General features: G+C 38.9%; 1 protein-coding gene across 2 annotated transcripts in view; it reads right to left on the reverse strand.

Annotated features, from left to right (window-relative positions):
* Positions 1 to 20,666, reverse strand: part of HAPLN1 (hyaluronan and proteoglycan link protein 1) — a 68,055-nt gene extending 47,389 nt beyond the window's left edge. Inside the window, exon 1 of one of the 2 annotated variants that reach the window (XM_052700541.1) lies at positions 20,401 to 20,666. The gene's annotated coding sequence lies outside the window, so the exon portion shown is untranslated. Of the gene's footprint in view, positions 1 to 20,308 lie in introns of both variants that reach the window. The other variant, XM_052700540.1, reaches the window with a different exon arrangement.
* Positions 20,667 to 26,203: the final 5,537 nt, after the last annotated feature.

Genomic DNA, 26,203 nt, shown 5'->3' on the forward strand with positions numbered 1-26,203 from the left:
GAAGAGGAACTCTGACCATAGAGGAATGTGTTATGGTACAGGGTGATCCCTTTATACTTCTAGCCCTAAGTTTTTGCAAAGGCCTCAACTATAGCATGTTAATAATAACTCTGTGACAGACAGAAAAGTGTTTTTTTTTTCTGTCTATGGCAGGCCCAAACTCTTCTGACTGCATCATTAAAGACGTGATCCACTGTATTCAAGCAGAGCTTCCTAACAGTCCGCACTCAACTATAAACATGCTCTCAGTGCAAAAGGCCTTTCTCATCATTTTCTTTCTTACGAAAGACTTCTCAAAACAGCTTCTACACATGGCTGGCTTAATGGCCTGACTTTTGCAATGCTCAGTTACATGGAAGGCTTGTCTGTGTCCTCTGTGAGGTTTTATGTGTAAAATGTGAAGATGACATTTCTTCTGTTCTGAAGGTGTGAAGGGCAATGCAGACTTTCCACAATAATTCTTAACAATGCTTTTGAGATTTTCATTGATGTAAATATAAAGGAAAATAATAGCTCCATTCCCACTCTGGGCCACTCAGAGAATGGCACAGGATATTAAGTTGAGGAAACAAATACAATCAAAACACAGAAGGAAAGAAAAAAAACAAAACAAAACCAAACAACCACACAGGAACTCCTGAGCTTCTCCAAACGGTCTTGGTTTAATATTCTGATGAGGAACTAGTTGTAACCATCTGAGTAAATATCAGAAAATGTAAAATACAGATCTCGTTGCTGTGTGACACACAGCAGAGGGGCAGTCCAACAAAGTAGTGTCTGACATGGAAGTGCATATGGAGCAGAGGTGTGTCACTGAATTTCTCCATGCAGAAAAAATGGCGCCCACTGACACTGAACCATGGATGTGAGCACAGTGAGGCTATGGGTGGTGTATTTCAGCAAAGTGACAGTGACAGTGGGTCCCCTCTGATGGTGCAGGTTGTTAAGAGCATGGCATGCAGGTTCTTGTTCATTGCTGATGAAAATGCACAGCTCATGGTGCGACCATTGAAAAACAGTGTTTTGTATCTGATAATTTGCTCTCACAAGTAGTGTCATTGTGCTCTTTGCTGTATTTTCCAGGGAAAAAAAAATAGGAGGCATTAGTTTCAGAGTGACATAACATAGAATTAACTGGACAACATGCAACCATCTAATGGAATCATAAGGCAGAACATATCCTGGTAGATACAATTCACTTAAGTTGTGCATGCAAAACAGCTTGCAGAGTGTGCAGTTCACATATCTATTACAGGAACAAAGTACATCATATTTTAGTTTCAGATATATTCAGATGAATGAAGATGTGACTGAATAATCTATATCCAGGAAATACCTGCAGCCTGCATTACAAAATTAAGTTGCCACATAAGCACATATTAAGCAAAAGGATGTGTGGAAATCCACATTTAGCACAGACATGGGTTTAGTTCACACAGAGATACAGAGAATAAAAAGCCTGAGGATGCATTTCAGTTCATTGGAGTATAACACAAAACAATCTCAAAAAATCAATGCAGTTTTTAATTGCACTGTCCTGACATCCTGACATGCTGGCTTTTTGGTCAGCTCTTCATGTAAATTAAAGCTGTGCAGATTTCATGGGGAAAAAAAAATAAAATAAAATAAAAAACCCACAGATTTTCTTCACAATCTCTGAATTAGGAAATTCTGTTAACAAAAGAAGTGTATTGATTTGGATTATGTCAGACAAAGCAATACCCCTTCTTAGCCAATAGCAAGAATATCTGCATTACCACTAGGCTGAATGGGGATTTCAAAGATACCAAAGTAGGTTTAAATAAATGGCAAGCAGATAGAACTGATATGTTTCGCAAGCACCACTCAACCGAGTTAATTGTAAGAATCAGCATTGCTACAGTCATCTCCATAGTAAAAGCAGGGCTTTCATTTGCCCTGTGATGTCCTCAGCATTACGCAGGCTGTTTGAGCTCCACAGCAGTAAACTCTGGTTCTCAGATCGCATTTGCAGAGGCTCTGAACGCCCTCCAGTCATCGACATCCAACTCACACCCACACTTCCAAGAGAAGCATCACTTATCGTGGGGGGTTGTCATACCCTGAGGGATGGAAAGGACATTATAGGCTACAGATAGGGATCTCCTAGTAAGATCTCATACTTGTGCAACCTGAGATGTTGGAAAGGTGAGCCAGAGAAGGAATGCATTACTCCTGCTGTTTTATTTATTTCTTTATTTTAATATCTGTTATTTCCCTAAGTAATTACTGCAGACGATCCTTGGGTGCCAGGCAAGATTAACTTTTGCCCTGACATACAATAGCCGTTGTTAAGCAGTTTTTCAGTTAAAGCCTCACTGATGTTTTCACACCAGGTATTTGTCCTAGAGAGTACAGTGACAGACTGCTTGTCAAGACAACAGGAAAATTTCCACTGCAAGCTCTATTCATTGCAAACGCAGATGTGAGAACCGTGGTCTACAGAGAAGAACCGAACATCAGGGGAAACAACGTATTCCCAGTTGAAAGGGTTGCCTAAAAAGGATGGCTTTTCCCTTTGGTGTGCTAATGTACTTTGGTGTGCTTTTCCCCTTGGTTGTTGACATTAGCTTCCCTTGCCCCACAGGGAAGAAAAGCAAACAGGAGGATCTACAAAGGACTGCTCTGGAAAGTCAGTGCTTGCCTCTTCTCAGATACTCAGTCTGTACCATGGTATAACTGCAATTTCTCAGTCACATGTGCTACCAGGCCGTTAAACAGCTTTGGTCCCCTTCTATGGCTTGCAAGGGCCTTAACATCCCTTAGGTACTGTGAACTAAAAACTATGAAATAAGCTACAATTCTGGTCTCTTTTTGACCAAGATTTCATCTCAATGACTTGTACAAATTTTCCTTCAAAAAGCTTCAAAACTGCGGAGCTCACAGGGCATTGGAGCCTGCTCCAGTCACATGCCATTATGCCTGACTTGTGGGGTCAGCTCTGTTTCATTTCTTTCTCAGAGGCCAAATGCAGAGATTCACATCCAGATGTCAGAGCTGACAGTACAAATGCCATTTGTGAGGCTGTTTTGCTAGAGAAGGGTTCTTAAAGAGCCGCATAGCATGGGGTAAAAAAAACCTCAAACACCCAAGCCCATGCCTGTGAAGATCCCCAAACGCTGATCCCAGCAGAGCTCCACCTTCCAGCCTGAGGGCTGTGTAGCAAGAATCTGGGAGCCGCACTAACCTCTAATTGCATTTAATCTACTCTAGAAAAGGTTTGCTGATTTAGCTGGACAGGCAGAGCAATGCTCACATGTCGGTCCCACTAGACGTGCATAGAAGCAAAGAAAAGCCTCCAAATGTGTAATTAATGACAGTTTGGTGTCAAAAATACACTGCTACAGAAAGCAGAATCTTCTTTCTTTGGTGCAACTGCATCTACAATTTATGTGAGGTGCTCTGAAAGCAAGGCTTCCTATTTTATTTTCTTGGCAGAGGCCAATATAATTCTGTTACAATCTTCATATCAGATGTTGGTCATATGAAATTAGAGACTGAATCTTGTCACAAACATCCTGTTTCATTTTCTTGCCCTGTGACAGATGGCAGCAGAGGGGCAGTCTGAACTACTCCATGCAGAGAAGCTGGCACCCAGTGACATTCACCGATGCTTGCTGAACCAAACTGTGTTATTATGCTCTTTGTTGTGGTTTCAATGGAAATAAATAGAAGGCATTACTTTTGGAGTAACCTGTATATATAATATATGTGTTTATGTGCTTATATGCATTTCTCTATTTACATATATGCATATGCGAATGTGCACATCTATGTGTGCATGTATATATGTGTAGATGAGCATTCAAAATTTGTTCATTAAACGTCTTTCATAAAACAAGATACATGTTGGCTGATACGATTGCGCAAAAAAAAAAGCTGGTAAATTAAACCAGAAAACCAGGATGGAGGAATACTGTCATCCTCTATCTGGAGATACTGCATGAGAAAGGAATGAAATTACAAAAAAATCTGCAGGAAAATAAGTTCTGTCTCTTATTTTTACATTTGAAATATCATGGCACATTACCTGCTCTGGAAAAAGAATGACTACTTATGCAGTTACAGTGGATCCCAAGGAGAAAGTGGGCTCATACCCAAGTACAGTTAACTTGATGCTTTCTGGGATCAGAAACAGTCAGGATGGATTTGAGCAGGTCCCAGGCTTCCGCTCCCACTCCTCCTCATGCCTGCATAGTGGTTAATTTGATTCTAAAGTGGGTTATTCATGTATGACATCTATTTTAACACTTGCATGGGGACTGCAGAGCCAAAGTGAGAAGAGTTTGTCATTTGAGGGGCTACTGCTAGTATTACAGCAAAGAATACTAAAGAAAATGTCATTGAAACAAGTAGAATATTAAAAAATGTGGTTTATCTGGCTGACAGCATAATGACCTTATAAAATCACCATGACTTTTTGGGCAATTTGAGGAATGGTTGCAATTTAAAAAGTACTTCCAGGAGTCTCAAAATGAAATTTTCTGAAAAGCATAAATGTAACAAATGAACTTCTTAATAGTCTAGCCTCACTAGAAATGTTGAAGACAGTAGAACTCTACTTCTAAGAATTCAGATCTCTGCTCTAATTAAATCTGACAAAGAGCACAGATAAAAAGCCTGCATTTCACAGACAAAATTTTGCACCTCTGACACAACCAGTAGATTGCACTACATGGAACTAATGTCTTTGAATACTGTTGTTTACATCTGTAATCTTTATGATTGAGGTATAGTCATGAGTCTGTTTTGCATAGAGCATAGAGCAAGGGCTGTTTTCCTTATACTTGCAGACTAAGTTGTGGCATTTAGCTCTGATCTCTGAAGTGCAAAGATGGAACAATTCCTGCCAGGAGATGCCACAGGCACTTTGCTCTCAAGGAGTCACAGCAACTCAGTTGGGCTTCAGGGGAATACTGTTTAAAAAATATGATATTTTCTATTGTGTGGGGAGGAGAGAGCAACTAAAGCAACAATACTTTTTTTTCTTTTTTTTTCCCCCCCAGTGCCCTTGTTCTATAACAGCATGTGTGAGGAGCTGGGGAGGTGGAGAAGAATGCTCTATGGCTAAGAATCTGCTTCTAGGTGACCTTTACGTGAGTCAGCCAAGGGAACACATGAACTCTTCCTCAGTTGTAATGCTGCACGTGCTATAGAAAGCAAATCATGCTTTGGTCTAGACTTTGGCTGCAGGAAGAACTGCAGGTTCCCAGTTCGAACAACTGGGGCAACAGAGAGAGATTACTAAAGTCTAGCGTCTGTATCCACAAATTTCCAGTCAACAAACCATGGGGTGTAAACAGGAGAATGTCTGCAAAAGGCTGCAGCTCCTGGAAGTGAGGTGAGAGTAAAATGAGAAAACAAAGAATTAAAGAAAGAATTGAAAATGTGCTATGTCTGAGTGACATTCCTTACAGCTACTATGTGAGTTTGTGGATGACCTCTATTTCATAACTGCGACATCAAAGGCTGTAGAGCCAGATCATAAAATCATACAATCATCTGAATTGGAAGGGACCTTTAAAGGTCATCCAGTCCAACTCCCCTGCAATGGACAGCTTGATCAGGTTGCTCTGTTCTGCAGACTCCATGTCTGGCAGCAGTACTCCAGGTGAGGCCTCACCAGCGCAGACTGGGGGGGGGGCAGAATCACCTCCTTTGACATGCAGACCATGCTTCTTTTGGTGCAGCCCAGGATATGGTTGGCTTTCCAGGCTGTGAGGGCACACTGTCAACTCATGTCCAGTTTGCCATCTGCCAGTACCCCGAGGTCCTTTTTGGCAGTGCTGTGCTCTATCCTTTTGTTCCCCAGCTTATACTGGTAATGGGGATTTCTGCAATCCATGTGCAGTACCTCGCATTTGGCTCTGTTGAACCTCATGAGGTTCATCTGGGCTCACTGCTCAGCCTGTCTAGGTCTCTCTGGACCACACAGCTTGGTGTCATCTGTAAACTTGCTGACGATGCACTCAGTCCCACTGTCAGTGTCACCAATGAAGATGTTGAAGAGTACCTACCAGTCCCTGTACTGACCCCTGAGGGACACAACTCATCACTGTTCTCCATCTGGACATTGAGACACAGACCACCACTCTGAGTATAATCTCACAACCAGCTCCTTTTCCATTGAAAAGTCTACCCATCAAATCCATATCTTTCCAATTTGTAGAAAAGGATATTATGGGGCCTTGCTGAAGTCCAGCTAAATGACATCAGTGGCTCTTCCTTGTAAATGATATTTATGCCATCATAAAAAGCCACTAAGTTGATCATGTAAGATTTGCCCTTGGTGAAGCCATGCTAGTTATCCCCTATCACCTCTCTGTCTTTCATGGGCTTTAGCATAGCTTCCAGAAAGATCTGCTCCATGATATCCCTGGCACAGTGGGGAGGCTGACAGGTCAGTAACTCCCTGGATCATCCTTTCTACTCTTCTTAAAAACAGGTGCACCTGACTTGCAAGGAATTTTCAAGTATAACTGGGAGTGGCAAAGAGACCCACACCAGCCAATTCCATCAGGACACAGGGATACATCTCATCAGGAATTAAGGATGTTCTGATTCCTCAGGCCGTCATGAACCTGATCTTTGCTTACAGTGAGAGGGGCATCCCTCCCCCAGTTCCATCATCTGAACTTTGGCCATCATTGAACTTGAGGGCCATCACTAGTGAAGACTGAGGCAAAAAAAGTTACTGAATACCTCAGTCTTCTCCCTGCCTGTTGTTACTGGATGCTATTTAGAGCTGAGAAAATCCCTTCACTTTTACTATAAAAGGACTGGCACACATATTTCATTAAGGATTTAAAACTGGTTATAAGAGAAGAAAAAAAAGTCTCCAACATCAGTCCTTACTGCAAGCACCTCTGTTCAAATGTCTCAAATTAGATTTCGTTAGGAAAAAAAAAAAGACACTGGCACACTCATAACCTAGCATACTTTCCACTATAAACTCATTCCTAGTGTAAACTCTGAATGTACAAGCTATAAATAGCACCTTGTCTACAACATAGACTTTAATTGTGTGCCCTGAATTCCAAAACAATTTTTAGACTTAAGCTGATTTCTTTCTTCACAATTTTTCATCACTCCTATCCTTTATTTACTATTTTTTTAACTTCTTAACAAAATTTCATTAGTCTTTAAATATTTTCCAAGCAGGAAATAAAAGATGTGCTTGCAGTGAAAGGCCTTGCATTTTCTTCTCACTGTGAAATACAATTTCTTCTTTTACCATAGCATAACCAATGGCAAATCCCAAAAGAACATCCAGAACTGCAGTCCAGTATCATGAACTCAATATTCAGCCTCCATGCTCACTTTGAACATTTTTTTCTATTAAGCACCTCCACTTTGTCTGCTGATAGTGATTTTATCTGAAGTACTTTTTTTTAGCTTTCTTCAAAGCCCTTCTTTCTCCCAGTGAAAATCTGCAACCATTTTCCAGTGTGCTTTCATTTGAATATTCGCCTCCAGCATAAGAAATGTTTTTCTTGTGTTTACTTGTTAAGAAAATGGAGGAAAAAATCAAACTACATGGAATAATCTAGAACATTTAGAATTAGATCCTCTGATGTTCTGAAAGATACAAAAATACTAAATGGGAAAAAAAAAACCCCACAAACATCAACAAAACAACCTAAAGTAAGCCCTTCTAGCTTGTATCAAGGTATTTCAGATTGCTAGTTTTCAACATTTTGCAGATATAAGGAGAGGACAATAGTATCTGTGTAGGCACATCTTTCACTTTGCTGTCCAACAGAAAAAAGGAAAAGTGATCTAATTTTTCTGAGTTAGTAAGAGAGTAATGGACACTGTCAAAGACAAGTATAGTTTGTTTTTTGCAAGCAAGAGCAATAGTTAAACAACACTGCCTGTACTTATCAGTCACTGAAGCTAAGAGTATGAGTTTCACATGTCATTCACATCTTACTGCAGTGATATGGTAGAAACTGAATAAATGTTTTCAGCCGTGCAAGTTAGCTGAGGCAATATCATGGCTAGAAACTATTTTATATCAAAGCAGACCCTGATGGCATGTTACTTGTGGTCTCAAGGTAACTCTGAGCAGTGCCTCTTAGCAGTACACAAGATGCAGTCATAGCACAGGTGCTATAAAGGGAGAACGTCACCATCTGTATGTATTGAAGTATTTAGAATTCTCTGCACACTAGAGAAGTAGAGCTAATAAACAGCAGTTTCATTTCCTTTCTTTCAAAACTATGCTCCAGATTATAATCATAGAACAGCTTAGATTGGAAGGGACCTCAAGGATCATCAATCTTTTTAAGCTTTTACTTTAAAAAATACAAAGATCATTTTTAATTTCCTTTCTAGTTTTACCAGATGTCTTAACGCTAGTTGCCATCTCTGTAATACCATACAGGACACAGTAATGGAAAGCAGTGTGTAAGATCTGAACAGCTGTGAAGAAAACCGACATAATACGAACCTTAGCTGTGCAGCTCAGCAGTTCCTGCCTGAATCTGCTACATTGTGCATCATATCCACTCACAACGGGGATAGTCCTTAACTTTCCTGAAACCCCAAGGTCACAAGTGTCCTTTCCCTGATGCTAAATCCCTCTATATCATATGTTATACAACCTAATTCTCTAAAATTCCTGACATTTTACAGCCCATTAAGTTCTGTGTTTAAAATCACACAATGTCTTGAGTTGGAAGGAACACTGAAGATCATTGAGCTCTAACCCCCTGCCATGAGCATGTTTTGCCACTCACCCAATGAGACAGCGCAGAGTCTCAACCTGGCCTTGAATGCCTCCAGGTATCCACAACCTCTCTGGGCAGCACCTCATCATTTTCTGAGTAAAGAATTTCTTTTTTTTATCTAATCTAAATCTGCTCCCTTTCTGTTTAAAGCCATTATCTTTTTTTCTTATCACTACACTCCCTGAAGAGTCCCTTCTCATCTTTCTTGTAGGCACCCTTTACGTACTGGAAGACTACAATGATGTCTCCCTAGAGCCTTCTTTTCTCCAAGCTAAAAAACTTCAACTCACACCTTCAGCCTTCCTTTTGCAGGAGAGATGCTCTTCAGCACTCTGATAATCTTTGTGGCTTCTTCTGGACCCGTTTTCCTCATCTTTCTTGTTCTGGAGGCCCCAGATGTGATCTGTATCCCAGATGGAGCCTCATGAGGGCAGAAGTGAGAGGGACAATCCACCTCCCCTGCCCGACTGGCCACCCCTCTATTGATGCAACCCAGGATGCAGCTGGCCTTCTGGGCTGCAAGTACAATTAGTCACTCCTTGAATCTTTAACGTAGAAAAGATCATTCACTCTAATAACTCAGTCCTTCCTTCAGCACTTGAAAGAATAAAACTGTGAGGACAATAGCAATCTGTCACCTCGCCTAAGAAGCTAAGATTGAGTACAAGACATTGATATGACATATGTTTGTGACCTCAAAATAAATTATTTTACCTGCTTTGAATATTCAATAAGATATATCTAAAAGTATTCCCATTAAGTTTATGAGTTTATAAATTAATCATTTCAGAATGAGTATATTATAAAGGGAGAATGAAGTCAGAAAGTAAAATCCAGTATTATTGGTCTCTGAGTTAATGAGCCAGAAGACATTATCATATGCAATCTTTACTGTAATTATTTACCATTTTTCAGGCAACTGTATTAACCTTTGGAAAAGTAAACAATGGAAAGTTAAACTGGTATTTGCAACGAAGTATGAGCCAGATGTGCCTTACCTTCTTTATATGGAACAATAATCTCATTGCTCAAAGCATTCTGACCTGATTGTAAGTTGCCTTCCACTTTATGAACTCTATTCGTTTCTTTGCAATTTATCCTAGGGTGAATAATGGGGGTTCCCTTGTATTGAAAAAGATGCTAAAATGTTCACATCTAGTGGCATATAATTTTAATTGCTGCATGTATTTTACAAATATAAATTATTCTCTGTACCTATATTCACATTTACATTTCACTTTATATACACGTATATATTTACATCTCCCTACTTTCTTGTAGTCTTTAACATGCAGCCATATCTTCTTTATTTGTAATAGTAGCTATCTGTTGTAGTAGGAAATTGCAACCCTAAACTATATAAATTCCAGAACTATTCCAGCTTCCAAAGAAATTGTTGCTTTGAGCTCAGTGAGTAGCTTGTTATTACTCAGTGTTGCAGAAATGCTCATAAACACCTTGGAAACCAGAAGTTTAGCATAAAGACAATTACATGGTATCATGTGAACAGCAGTCCATGACCTACGTGCACTCTCCCTACACCTTCTCTGGTGTTCCTTCATTATAGTCACTCCCAAAGTCATTTGAGGTTGCCAGGATTTGATTGGCTTACAGAAAGACATGCATTATATATATATATATCCGTACTTTCTGGGATACTATTACAAGAAGAAATACACATGGCATAGCATTATGCCTTGCTCAACTGAACTGTCTGTATGGCCACATTTTAGAGGTGACTCTATACTATCAGATGAACTGATTTTGTTACCTACAGGAATTCATACCATCTCTGTGAAAAAGGTAGGCTTTACCAATGCATTTTTACAGACAGAGATGCACTCTGTGAAGCACTATGAAGCTCCCAGCTTATTCAAGGTCAGAAAGAAAATTAAATGAGATGAAAATATGTATTTCAAGCAGCAGTAAAATTTCTCTACAGTAAAAAGTCTTAACTAGTAAGTAATCTTTTTTTCCTCATTGCACATAATAAATAAGACATAACAACTAATATGTCTTCAGATACCTTAGTCTGAAACTGATGCTGTGTTACATTCCCCCTGCTAGTACATCAACTACAGCTCTCCCTTACACAGCAAGGAGTGAAAATGGCAATAAGCACTCCCTCCAACTCCTCTGTGGGCACTCCATTATGCACTGAGAAATTCTCAGTCTCAGTGGCAGGGAGATATAAACATTAAGATGCCGGTCTTCAGATTTTCAGTCAAGTTACCTGACTTGTAATCACAGTATTATTCCTGCAGCAGAAAAATGACTGTATCAAAAAATATAGCAAGCACAAATTTATCCCAAATAAATGCTTTGTGCATGTGAACTTTTGGCTAGCCTCTGCTCTTATTTCAATACAAAGGAAAAAAAAAGTCATAGACAAATCTGCTGGCTTATTCTACACTATCCATGCAATACATTACTTGGAATACATTTGAAGTCGTTTCAAGATTAAAGATAAAACTTCAAAAGACTCTTCTAGCACTGAATCAACCATGAAGTACTCATTGCTTCCTGAGTCAATCTAGAGATGCTGATCAGTTCAGTTTTGGACAATTGCATTAAAGGTCAAAGCCAAGAGCAATTAAGGGCTGCATGACAGGAAATAGAAGTGCCAACTGAGAAACATAATGCAAATGAGCTTCACACTTTTTGTATGTTGCCTTTCTTTGCTTCCTTCTCTAGATTCAGCTAAACACAGATTGTTCAACATTTGACAGCAGTAGTTACCATGCACAGTAGGGGAGAACTTTTTCCTTACACACCTCTACTCATACTTGAGGTAAAGTAATATTGTACTTTTTTTTCCTCTTTCTTTCCCTTTACTTTTGCCCTGCTTCCTCTTTCCTTGAATGACACCTGAAAATGCATCATTCTGTAGCATCTTCTCTTTCTTTATTCTTGTGCTTTTTGTATATCCAAACAGCCAAGAGAGAACTCATAGTTCACTTTTAAGTTAAGTCAATAATTATGAAGTTAAAAATAGCTAAGATTTGTACCATGTGTATAGAAAATACGTTAACAAATGTAAGAGCATAAATCACAGAACCACAGAATAGCTGAGGCCTCCGGAGACTGTCCAGTCCAATCCCCCATTCCAGGATGGAGATATTACAACCTCACCATACAACTTGGTCCAGTCTTCAGTCACCCTCACAGGTTTTCTTACATTGAATCAGAATTTCTTTGTATTTCAGTATGGATCCATTTCCTCTGAGATGAGAATACCACTTTCAGACTCATTAAGCCTAGTGATATAAAGAATTCTTCGACCAAATTGTGTGGTTAGGGCTCTACTAATTCACTTTAGGAGTCGATATTCAAGCTTTGTATTGCAAACACAGAAGTCAAAGAGGTTTCTTGTAGTGTAAATCAAGACTCTTATTTAATACAATGATTTCAAAGCTGATGATGTAATAAAACAAACCTGCAAAATTTTACAGAAATTACCAGAATTTGCTGTTATGCTTTTTAGGACATCTGCCATGTTTAAGCTTCCATGACAGAGAAATATGAACAAAATCCCCCTTGAGGCAAAACCACATACATTTTCTTAGTGCTAAATTGTCCTTACTAAAGTCTGGGAGGAGCTTGTAAGTCTGTAAAGCACCTTCAAGATATCATCTCTTCATAAAACAAATATGAGCATCCTAAAACCATTAGAATAGAGATGCAGCTGTTAACTAACAGAGTTCTATTTGTCTTGATGTTCAAATTTACTGTACATTGAACAATAACTGAATTTGCCAAACTTGAACTATAAAATAGGAAAATTCTTGCTTCTGCTTTTCCTCTGGAGAACGAAGACTGTATATTTATAAATTTCTCTGAAGCAGACACAATGGGATTGACTCCACTTCCAAAGCAGCCATTGCCACAGGTGGCATTTGTGTGGGCTTTAAAGACAGAAAACCAAAATTTATTGAACTAATTTTATTATCCAATGGCTTTGGGTCATTGGTTTATTCAGTCTTGATACAAGAAATATGCTACATTGTCTGTTTGGTGTTAAAGGAATTCAGAGATGGTGTGCTTCCATACTGGAGATCCTCAGCTCCCTCTCTTCAGATACATTTATTAGAGTGAGTTCTTGTCCTCCTATATGTAGACCCCATGTGTATGAAACCAAATGAACCCCAAGTTTCATTTTACTTTAATGCGATACTCTCTTGGCTGTTGGCATTAATATTAAATATATATATATAAATGACTATCGTTATCTACAGAAGGAAGGGTGTTTCCTGAGATGACTATTTTGTACACTGCAAGTCTTAGAAATATAGATCTGCTCAAACTCATACTCAACTGGAAATAAAAAGTCATATTTTCACAATATAATGTCAAGAAAAGACCAGAGTCCAAACAAACAATTGCAGTAATTCAGTAATGGTGCATTTCTCAGATAAAATAATAGAATTTACATCTATCACCAGATGCACCAGAAATTATGTAAGTCACTCTTGCCACATGACTTGAGAGGATCTAAGTCTCCAGTGCCAGAAAAAAATGCTTGTGCATTAACAGTTTTTTCTATGAATGAGGTATCTGATAGGCAACTATTATTTCTTGGTATGGTTCTATTCAATTCACACTTTTTGCATATTTTGTTCCATACTTCTTGAAATACAGTAAATCTAAAGTTTCTATCAATCTGATATTCAAAGTAAATAAGTGGATTACTGTGATGCACAGTAGCGAGAACATCTTTTTTTACTTCACTAGCTGAGGTTTTTCTGTTCTTTATTTCAAGTTGTGTTACCTAAATTATCATTTTGCTTAATTTATTACTTTCTTTGGTTGGTCTATACAGCTCTGAAGATGCAGCAACTGACATTGGGAACAAGCTCAAATGGGACCTTGCACTTTATTCAGCCTACCACATTGCTTTCTTCCTGCCTGAATTCACCACATGGTGTTTATTGAAAAGGGTTTTATTTTTTTTTTTTTTTCTTCCCTCCAATGAGGCAAAACCATTCAAAGCATAACTTCCAAAATACAGTAAGCTCTCCAGTTTTATGTTGTCTAACAACCTAAGTGTATTTTCAATTCTGTTATCCAGGTAACTAATGAAAATACAAAAGAGTATCAAAACTGAGTAACCCTGGCAAAATCCTATTGGGTAAGTGCTTCTGTTTTTACAGTGAGCTATCGATTTTCTAACTCGTTTTGAAAACATGCCACACAAGTTTCATCAAGACAGTACCTTTCTGGCTTTATTTATGAAGATGTCACACATCCAACTAACATTCTCCCATCCTACCACAGAATGCCCTATTGGATTTGAAAGATTTTCTTGTTGTCTGTTTTGATTAGAGTGGAATGTACATTAAAACGCAGATGCAGTCAGATACAGAGCTTGCTTTTGAAAATTTAATACTTGCATGCTTGTCTTAGCTGCTTATGAGGTAAAGAGAAAGAAATGCTTGGAAACTAGATGTAACAACCCATTGCCTGAAAGACCAGATAGTGACATTAAAGAGAACCTTAAGAGGCACATCAACAAATGTTTCGTTACAATTTTGATTTACTTGAGAAATTCTTGATGAAAAATTACATATTTTTTCCTGCTTGATTTCCCAGGATGTATCATTACTTATTTAAATGCACTGTTCCTTTTGCTGCCATACATACATTCAGCTTCTACCTGCTCAGAGCACCTGTGTTGAAAGACTCATAGCCTCTGCAGCATGTAGTGCTTCTGTCTCCTACTACGTGCTCAGTAATGCGACCACATTACCCCAAACCAGCAGTCACACAAACATGCCATCGTAGGCACCATTTACCAAATGAGTGACTCTGAATTTTAAGCTTCCTGCCCTGAATAGATTTCAGACAGATTACAATGACTTATCAAATATTTTATTCAATATTTAAAGCCACTGTAGGCTGTAGTTACATTTATCAATATTAACAGCTGAATTACCATCCTCTTTAGTTACCATTTTACATGGGCAAAATCTGAAAAATATTTGATCAGTATCTTCACTGTGTCCTATCAGTTCTTGACTTACAAGAGATGAACATTTAGTCTCCAAAAGACATCAGAATAATGTGACATGATACATGTGACCAAACATACCACCACATGCACAGCCAAACACACTGTCACCTCGTGAATATAATTTTTATTTCAGTAGTCATGCTTTCCCCATTTTAGCCAGCATTTTTGTATGTACTTAATATTATACATACATATATATAGCATAATTTTTAAGTACTCAGGGTTGGGTTTTTCATTTGTTTTATAATATGTTTATAGAACATAACAACCAACACATAGACATTTTGGGGTGTTGGCACATATTTTTTAAAATATTAGTAAATAGATGAACAGTCATTAAGTTCCCACTGCAAGTTTTGAGAAGATTTTTCTTTTTTGTCGATGACAAGTTTTGTCCTACATTGAACTTGTGGTTCTTTGACACAGAGATTTCGCAGGTACAAGCCTTGATTCCTCCACTCCCTGTAAATATGAGCTATTTTTCTTAAAAGGACACTTTACCGACATCAACTAAATATTGAAGTTTATAATAAACACATTTGCATGCTAGGAGTTTTGTGCACTGCCTTTATTCCCTGAGTCCTATCTGAGTTGCCATTGATTTGTGTGATTTACTGATGTATGTAAAGATTCTTAAATATTGTTTTGCTGGATCAGAATCTAACAGCACAGTGGTATTGTAACCATGCCTTGCATATAAGATCTTCTAAAACAGAAGCACCAAGCACTGATTGCCACTTACTAAAAGAACAATGAATCATCGGTATTGAAATAATTGAGGGTAGTAACCTGTATGGGAAGAACTAAAAATGACCAACGACCTGCCATTGTAGGGAAAAAAATACTAAAAAAAATAGTAAAAATAAATAAATGGTATTTGCATGAGATGGCAGTTCACTTCACAGCATAATGCACAAACATTTACTGATACAATGCAGATGACATGGCATCCAGAGAACATTTGTTTTCTACTGCCTAGATTTCTTCCAAACACATTTATAACTTGTCTCAATTGCCCGTATGTTCTTTGTAAGCTGTATGCATTTGAAGTAATTAGGGAATATTATTAATGGAGAACTGTCTCAAGACAGTGGCCTTCTGCTGCTAGACAAATGCCATGATGACATTTTTTGAAGCAGGAGGCATATATCCAGTCACATTCTTCTGGTCTTGTGACTTCATTTCTATAATGCCAGACAATTAATGATGTTTATCCTACCACGGCATCGCATCTGATGTGCCCTGCTCTAGGAAATGTCTTGGGCTATGCGTGACGATGACTCTAGCAGAAAGTGCAGTTCTGGGAGGGATTTCTGCCTTGCAACTCTCTGGATTTGGTTCCCAGTTGCAGCTCCTGTGACTCACAGTACCAAACCAGGCAGAGTTAAACGAAATGGTAGCTACCTTATGAAGCATGGCATCAAATCAATCACGCTATTTGTTGCTGTGGTATTTTACCTTCCAAGGCTTTCATTTGTAGACCGCCTAATTAATGGAAAGGTGGAGCTCCGTTTCGCTTTGGCCATTAACTCATGCATCATACTAGCAACGTCCTACAGCATTATTTTATGTAACTCTTAATAAATGTTTTCAGAGTAGTCAGTGGAGTCTTCATACAGATTACTGCTCTGAGATTTCTTAATGCAAGTTTTAAATGTTTGTTTTCAGAGCCATTGATCATGTTCAGGATTTCCACTCTGTTGTACTAACTAAAAAAAAAACAACTGAAAAAAAAAAAGCATTCTCAAAGATAAGTAAATGAGAAGGACATGAAAACTGTTCGTTCTGCTAAGTGTGGACTTGCCATTTGATTTATTGTTCAGACAGTGATGAAAATCGGGAAGGAGTGAAGCTCGGGGAGCTACATTTTGCCAATTATTTTAATACATCTTTGCCACAGCAGCCATTGTGGCGCTTACTTGAGTAATGTAAAATGAGAACAATAGATGTTTCACTGCTTTTAGGTGCCTGGGAGATGACTGTAGCAGGAGCTGTGATGGTGGTGAAATCACATAAGCTGGTCACACAACATAAAACAGTTACAAAGTACATCCAGATTGATGTATGCTTGCTTAAAATCTTGTTATTTCACTGGATCCTTTAGAGTTATGATTATATTATTGACAGCACCTGACAGTAGACAGAACATCTACTACACAATAAACAGTGCAGTGGACCAAAGGGCAATTTTCATTTCTCTTTACTATTCCAAGAGTTAAGTGTGTGTGAGGTCCAAAGAAGGTGGAGATAAATGACATGCATAGGAAAAGAAGATGGAGAGGGGTTTTGACCTTTCATTGAGTATCAGAAATAATCTGACATTTGCTTTGTCCATGCCTATCATTGACAACACACTTGAAAACAAAACAAGAGGAAGCTTAACAACAGCACATCCCACATGGTAACAGAGTTTTGGAAGGAGTTTTGAAATCCTTACTGCCAAACACAGATTATTCTGCCACAATATTTACAATATTTGTGCAAAAACCTTTTTGCTTCCTCCAATAACAGCTTTGTATGTCAAACTGTTAATTTTCAGATATTTAATACTGAATGATTTAACAACTCTTCATAAACAGATACCAGTGACAAATTACATCAAATAAACCCCAAACTGAATTTTAGCAGATATAACAGGCGCCTAGAAAGAAACTATTGAAAATGTGTTTTTCTTTTTTTTTCTTTCCTTTAAGTTAGCCGATAGCTTTTCATGGTAAAACTGAATAAAACTAACCACTTAGAATTAAATTGCACTTGGATTAGTTACAGATGTTCAGGATTAAAATACATATGTATTTGGAAAAACTATTCTCAGTATCCACTAGGTGGCACACAGTGACCGCCTTAAGGTCACCTTATCTCCACAAAACCTCCCATTCATACAGCAGATAAAGAACTGCATTATTAATTTATACCACTGCATCCACTCTACACCTAATATTTGTTTAGCCAGCTGTTTCCTCTAATCCTCCTTAAACGCTATTGATTGAAATCCTGAGTATATTCAGACTTTTTTCCCCAAAGAACATTTTGTAACCTACAAATTACAAGCTACCTTTTCAAGCCCAGTACTGTATCCTACAGTTACTAACAGTGGAGACAGAATGTCTAATACTTCCTCACAAGCAACAGAAGCAGCTTGTAATATGAAAATGATTTTTTTCCCCCCTCAACTGTACTTTTCATTTTTAGGGAGTTTTAAGTAATGAAATACACTGTCAGGTTCACTGAAATCTAGAAATGCAAAGTATTTTAAATTCCAAGGGTAGTTTAACCACTGCTTCAGTGCAACAGCAAATCAAAAGCTGTTGAAAAAGAAATTATTAATTTCAATACTCACTCTTTAATCCTTGCACAAAAATGGAAAACTTCCAGTACATTTAAATCTGAGTAATTACAAAGTCACCCTTCCCTTGAAGACCTCAATCACTTTTTAAGCTTGGTCAGTATTATTTCCTGTCTTTTACTGAGGGGCTGGGAGGTTAAGTGACTTGATTAACTAAATATTGATACCAGCTCTTTTGGCTTCATACTGTGACCAACAGTGAACAACTATATTTCATTTGCTCACATTTCAGCATAAAATCAGAGACTGACAAGTTCTCAGTGCAGCAGACAATGCTTTTCTTGCTCTTTCACAAATTATAAAAACAAAGGTGCACTGCAGCATGACAGAATCACCACCCTTTTCTGAAGTCTCTCTCCCAGAACCCCAAACCTTTGTACTACCATAATTACTCTTCCTGTTTTTTAGAAGTTGCTAGTTGTTTTAGCCTTACTAACTGAAAATGAGAGGAAACTGAACATTAGGAAAGTGTGCTTTACTGTGAATTACACTGGCAGTTATGTCTCTGAATAGGACACTGCTATAGATAACACTTCTTCATAATGACATGGACATTTTTCTCTTTCTCATTAGAATGTTCTTGAAGGTTATTAGAAAAACTGGCCTTCTGGCACATTTTCAGAGCAGGCCAGGAGTGTCTTGATTATTACCTTCACAGATTTATTATTCAACTCGGAAAATCTGCTCTTTAACAAACAATTTTTTTCTTTTTGCTTTGACTGCTGTGTTTAAAACATCACAAATTAACCTTTTTCTTTCTTTTCCTTTCTGCTTTTATTTCTTCTTTCAAATTTCTCTTTTGTGCTTGTTACTAACTTTAATACAGGTAAGTATACACAGGTTAGGTTCTCAACACATTCAGAGCAACTCCACTTAGCTGTTCTCAGGAGTTGAAGGTCTGCCACCAGTAGATATGAGAAACCAAGGAAGCATGAGCTGTCTTTGTAGCACAAGGATTTGGCATTCTGTGTGACACTCGTTGGTGCGAGAATGTTAACTACTGGTTGTCTCTGGAGGAGTTACTGGTAATCATTTTCCTGTTTATGGTGCATTTCTCTATATTCTATAAATGCTCAATCTTCAGAAAGTGTTTACTCAGCGGGGGTGTATTGGTTACACAGACTTCTTGCACCTATGCTTTCAGCTGCCATGTTTCTTAACATTTTCCTAAAAAAAAAACAATAGGACTCTTTCTGTATTTAAACACTAGAATAGTCTTGCTAATCATTAACACAAACTCATCATTGTCAGTAATTCATAGGATTCTCCTGTACACAGCCAGTTTTCCAGAGCCTCCAGCAGGAGTTATATCAATTCATGACATCACAAAACATACAGGGAAATATATTCTGATCTGAAAGATCCAAACAGTAATTAATCTTCCCTTCTAATGATAACAACAGATCTCTTTAATTTAAACCTGTAAATGCATTCTATCTAAATGTGCCACACAAGCTGTCATGCTATGAAAAACATTTTGATTGACTCCTTTACAGGTATTTGATCAAGAAGCAAACAAACAGGCAGTGAGATGATAAAGTTATCATAGTGATTGACCAGCTAACTTGTAGATAGCTACACATTCATAATGTGTAGCTATGTCTCTGCCATCCAATCCATATGAATGAGTCGAGATACAGAAACCTGTGCCAAATGTTGCTCAGGCTTTACTCTGATAAAAAATAATAATAATCAATAAGTAGACAAATATTACTTCAGCATGTAATTTATCACATCTTATCAAAATCTTTCTCCTTCCAAATGGAAAGTCTGCACTTTACACAAATCCACTTCCAGCCATTGAGATTCTTGTTCAGTTCAGCGTCCTCCTGTTCTTGCATTCTAATAACTTCTAAAAGCATCTAACAGGGAGGAGAAATTCTACAAGAAAGACAAATCTCTGTGAAATGTATAATCCCACAGGAGGAAGCTGTAGAGCAGAAGTATACAACTTTTGTATTTCAGAATCTGCAGTTGCAATATGATCTCTCCTTTGGTAACACAGAGCACTTAAACACACCGAACTTAGTCAGTTTCAATTCGTCTTTCACCCTCTCCCCCCCTTAGCTGCCAAACAAGATTGCTTGAAAGTCCTTTCAGTACAGCCCTGCAGCTGATGCTACAGTTGCTTACTGCATCCCCATCTGACTCAAAGCAATAAAGGAGCAAAAACCTTTCCCCAAAGTTTGATTATTTCTTTACCTTGTGTGGAGCTCCCGAGTCAAGATGCTCTCAGAACTCTCCAACAGTTTGAAACAGGACAGCGAAGTGCAGAGGAAGTTTATGGTGCTCACCTTAAGTTGGCGTGTGCGTGTGTGTGCCTATGTCCCGAGTGTCTCTTTGTGGCTCTAGGTGGCAGAGGACCTGATTCAGGGAAAAGAGAGCCACTTTCTCACCGAGAGGAAAAGAAAAGCAACACGTCATAAGTTAAGTACGCCTCCAAGATGTCTTAATTACAGCTCAACGTGCTTTCCATTCAAACCCCAGGAATGAGAGGAAAAAATAAACCCACACACGCGGTCTGTCTCACTCACTCACACACAGAGCGTCCCAGCATGCTGCCCTGTCCTGCTAGGTCCCTGCCCCAGCCTCCTTGTCCCCCAGCTTCTGCCCTCCCAGAGCTGCACCTAAAAAAGCTCTGCATTGCATACCAGATCCAAGCTAAAAAAAAAAAAAAAAAAAAAAAAGTTTTCCTCATGAAGGGATCATTGAATTTGGGGTGTGGGACACCCTGAGAAACGTGATACTTCTGACCACTTGCCTCTTCTCGCTTGCAACCGCCCCCCTCTTATTTGCCCCCACCCTGCCATTAGCTCCAAGGGTGGGAACGTGGTGGTTTCAGACAGGGGAGAAAGTGATGCATGAAAGGCGGAGGTGTGCAGGGGTAGAAACAGCTGGACCTGACAGGATCCCCTTGTGCTTTTGTTTTACCTCAACTTCCAATTGAGCTATTAATCCAAGAACATTGTCCGGCTTCTCTCATCACACCCCAATTACAGAGTGTGCCTTGCTCACCGAACTAGCACCACACAGCCCTCAACGTCAGCAGCTTCTGTCCCTGAGTATCTCTTAACACCACCTCAAGTTAAACTGGTCCTCCATCACTGAAAACCTACGGATTGGGGTGCATTTCACATCAGGAGACACAGAGCACTCCAAAACATTCAGCTAAAATATAAACAACATTTGCCTGGAACCTCCTAAATCACATAGCATGCAAAGTGAACACATTAAACTTAGTCCCTTAAAACTACAGACAAAGCTGCTGTAGTTGCTTTGTTGCTAAATGTGATCATAATAATTATAAAAAAGACCAGCCCTGCACCCCTCCCCCCAAAAAACAAACAAACAAACAAACAAAACAAAAAAAAAACAGTCTTGGTGCCTTGGTGATGTACTAATGTGTGACAAATTGGGACACAAATAATGTTATCTATATTGAATACAAATGTTGCAGCTTTTTGTTTTGTTTGAAAAAAATACACTTCTTGATGCTTGATCCTCCAACAAGAAGTAAAAAATTTATGTACAATTTCTCAACTTCTAAATTCTGCTAGATTAGAAAACCCAGGTAACCCAGGCAACTTGGTCTTGCAGATTCATTTCCTTCTTTCACAAATGCTAAATGGAAGCATGTAGCTGTGTTACATCCACTGCAAGTCTCTAACATCATTTTTCAGCCCGGACCCTGCTAGGCTTTTATCATTGTGGGTGTCAAACTCTCAGCCTGCACCATCAAAAGAGGCTGCAGCTCATCAATCCTCCCTGATCAGGAAATGCCAGAGCCTGCACATCCTGGTGCAAAAACACTCCTGACGCCGCTGGTTCTACCAGAGTCACCACACAGGGGTCAACCACTGCTGTGTCTAATCAGCGACTTCACAGTGAATCTCATTTAAAAATAATAACAAAAAAGGAAAAAAAAAAAAAACAGGAAAAAAAGGAATTCTGCCTAGATATATGAAGGCAGTTATGCATAGCTATTGGTGAGTCATTTCAGTACTTAAATGGGGCTTACAAATGAGATGGAAGGCAACTGCAGATAGTGTTAGTACAAGGGGGAGTGGCTTTAAACTAAAAGGATGGAGATTTAGATTAGGGGAGATGAGGATGAAATGCTTCGCTCAGAGGGTGGTGAGGCCCTGGCGCAGCTGCCGGCAGAGCTGTGGTGCCCCATCCCTGGAGGGGCTCAGGGTGGGGCCCTGGGCAGCCCGAGCTGGGGGTGCAACCTGCCCGTGGCAGGGCTTGGAGCTGGTGGGCTTTAAGCTCTCTCCCAACCCCAAGCCATTCTGTGATTCCGTGATAACAGTAACACACGTTCACACGGCAAGGCTAAGAGCTGTCGCGACCGGGCTGCCCCGGAGCCCTTCGCCTCGTGCCGGACAGGAGGCCTTGAAGCAGCCGGGCTGGAGGAAAGCACGGCGGAGAGCTCCCTCACACACCGGCCCTGAGGCGGACCCGGGCCGCGCCGCCCGAACAAAGAGACGTTTCTTCGCGGCGGCGGGCGGCCGCACCGCCCCGCTGCTCCCCGCCTCCTGCCAGCGGCCTCCGCCGGGGAGGAAGCGGCCTCATATTTCAATAACAGAGGGGGCTTTGATGGGGCACGGAAAGAAAACACACCCCCGGCAGCAGGGCGAAGGAGGGAGAGGCAAGGCGAGAGGCGGTGCGGTGCGTGGCCTTCCCTCCCCTTCGCGGAGGGATTCGGGGTTAGCGGCTCGGTAGTTGGGCGGCGTGGAGCCGTGTGGGCTCGCTCCGTCCCAGCTTTGTCTGCAGGTGTGGCCCGCTTTCCGTGGCTGGTGGTGGGATTGAGGGCCCCGCCGAGAGAAGCGCGGCGGCAGTGAGCCGCAGTGCGCATTGCTGAGTTTTACCTCTATTCCTTCGGATGTGCCCACTTCTAGCCCTTCTCATTTGGTTGTTCGTTGTTTTTTCTCTTCTGCAGTACACAACAACATGAAAGGCCTTTTGTTTATTTATTTTTCTCCTTATTTCTCTCCACTTTTTCTTCCTCGTGTTAATAAACAGAATACTTACAAATTTAAAAAGGCCATGCCAGTTGCAGCACTGAAAGGGCTGAAGAAATAAATATGAGGGGAAAGCCACGGCATGTGTTCGTAGTGATGTTTCTTTTCAAATACCAGAGATTTTCAGAGTGATGCTTAGTAAGCTCCAGCTGAAGAGCAGTTCCACACGCAGGTCATCGCTCTATGCATTCATTGCCCTTGGGAAACATAAGTAACTACAAGATTGTGTCTATAATGCTCATGAAGGATGTTACATTTGCTTTGTTCTAAGCATAGTTTAGATTTTATTCCCCCACTAATATCTGATCATGAAAGCATGCACAATGAAAGCTATTTACTTTAACCCAGACCAGATAAGATGAACGGATGTTATGTTTGCCCTTACCTTGGAGCAGTGTAATGACAGGCAACTTCATAGTCCTACTGATTATTTTTCATAGCACCTCAGATCACATCAATAACTTTAAAAAACGTTCAATACCATTGTTCCAAAGATCTTGATATATATATATTTTTTTAAGTATATATGCAAGGGTGGTATTTTTTGCAAAAGCAAATACTCAAATTCACAGGACTGTTTTAGAAAATAATTTGGAAATCTCACTGTTACTACTTAAAATTGACTATATTCTAAGATCTGAGAAGACGTACACTGAGAGAATAGCATCTGAAACAAAGACCCCCTGATAAAGCAAAAGAATATGTTAGGAAGGGTTTCAGGTTTTTATTTTGGTTTGCCTTGTCTAACAAATTCATCATTTCATAAGCTTCCTTGATTTCGGGCTGAGGAATTATTGAGTTACCCACTCTCAAGGTATATGAAACTCATACCATCCTGAAGTTAATGTTATACATTTTCAGTCACTGTGTTTCATGTGTTCATTTTTGGGGAGCATATATAAAAATTAGACCTCCTTGGTTTTGGGATATAATCTATTTAGAATTTGCTCCCAAAGGATCAGAGATTAGCACCTAGTGCCAGGTGCTTATCAGTAATTTATTTCCTTCAAGAAGATTGTTGTCCCACAATAAATGTTTTGTCTCTTCTTCAGCTGTTTATGGTTCTTAGTTCTCTTTTATTTACAGACTTCTTCAAAATTTCTTTATCATTCTTATTATATATATCTTCCTGGTCAGTAAGGGATTTGCTAAATGATGCCAGTCCTGAAGGCTCATCAGAAACTGCCACTCTCATACTTTCCCTCAGTTCTGTTCACTGCCATTCATTGTTATTTTAGTTTAGTCATTCAGTCACCTTCCAGTTCATGTGATAGTGATCTTTCACTAGTCAGTCTTAATAACTGTGAATCATAGTACTGAAGAATAATAAACAGTGAGCTGAAACTCCAGGGCTCTGCCAATGAATGCTATGCAAAAATATTCAGTGGAGTAACCTGACAAGGTTTATGTGATCTTTATGTGCTTAAAAAAAAAAAAAAAAAAAAAAAGCATTCTCTTTACCTTATCTATTGTCCTCAATTTTTACTGAGTTCAATGTTAGCTGTTGCAACTTTTAGCTTAACACTGATTATCTTTTGATGATATATTCACATGAAGTGGTATGTTCTTTTAACACGGAAAAAGAGAAAACTGCTAAGAAGTCAACTTGACAGCAGAAATGAAGCACACTTGATCCCACTGTGGAAGAAGACATGAGGTAAAAGCTAATATTACAGTGAAAAATGTAGGTTATGCATTTCTTCTGTTCGGAAAATTCAGCAGGATGGACACGATGACTCACCAGTATGAAGCTGCATAAAGGAAAAAAGCAGAAGAACGGCTCATTTTAAGATAAATCCTACATGTTATCAAAAATTATTATTAAAAAAGTAATAATTAAAGACAAATACAGACATGGGGAGAAATCAAGCAACATGCATAAAAAATTTAAAAATCTAAGCAAAAGCCAATATAGTAAATCATTTGTTTTCTACACTGTCTGAAATGAAAGGAAATATTTTCATGCCAGCTGAACAGCCTGCTTTCCGTTTGAGATTATTTATAGTTATAGTGTCTTTCTTTTCAAAAATTGTGCTTTTTACAGTATGAGGTTGTTTCCTTCAAAGTAATTGTCGAATTTTAATGAAACTAAGGTTTGAACATTCATAGTTGTTTAACAATTGTAGCTAGATAATCTTTTACAATATTCTTATTTCCACTGATAAAGAAATTGAGCACCAAAAGAGGTTCACAAAAAAAAAAAAAAAAAAAAAAAAACAACCAAAAAACCAACCAAACAAAAAACAGATTATATCACTTTCAAAATTAATTTCTCTGGAGATTGAGGCAGAAGCTTCATGAAAGGAATTCGCATGGTCTTCATTTTGCCTGATAATATCAAGAGAGTCATTTTCACATAAGTACACTTTTGACTGAGCGCTCATCATAAAATCTTTACACATTTCCCTCTAGAATATTCATTGATCTTTTCTTCTGATCTATGTTATCTTTGCCTTGGAATCCAATTGGTCTTGTTACAATTTGAACCAGCTCTAGGCCTTTATGAGAAATATTTTAATGTTTATACTGTGTCTCACAAGTAGCTGTGCCTCTTCAGCACACTACAGAAGTTGCATTTGTTTGATCTTCTGTGACCTCCTTTTGTCTTGTTCTTAATTATTTCTGTTTTCCTTGAAGACACTGAAGATGAATTGGTGAGATGGAAATAGATTGTGATCAAGAAGCAAAGAAGGCAGAGAGGAAAGAAGGAATTCGGGGGAAGACATTATAATATTTGTAAGCAGAACTGAAACCTTTTCTTATCATTAGGCAGCTTAGCAAGTAAAATGCTTTGCAACTGCACCATAGCTCTTGTAGACCTCTAAGTGTTAGTGCATTGCACAAGCCTGAAGGAAACAAATTTCATTTAGATTGAAGAAGAACAATACATAAAATACATCTTGGGAAGTAATAAGAAAAATGTCTGAACAAATCTTAGGACTGCAAATTCAGTAGTAGATAAGAAATTCTTTAGCCACGAAATTTGATATGAAGTATTTCAGGTGGCCATTCAGATTAAAAATCATCTGTTCCTATACATTGCTAGCTTTGATTTTATCACACCCATTTGTTAAAT

This window comes from Tympanuchus pallidicinctus, unplaced genomic scaffold (genome assembly GCF_026119805.1).
Source record: "Tympanuchus pallidicinctus isolate F22 unplaced genomic scaffold, pur_lepc_1.0 scaffold4, whole genome shotgun sequence".
In the NCBI taxonomy this organism is placed as follows: Eukaryota; Metazoa; Chordata; class Aves; order Galliformes; family Phasianidae; genus Tympanuchus; species Tympanuchus pallidicinctus.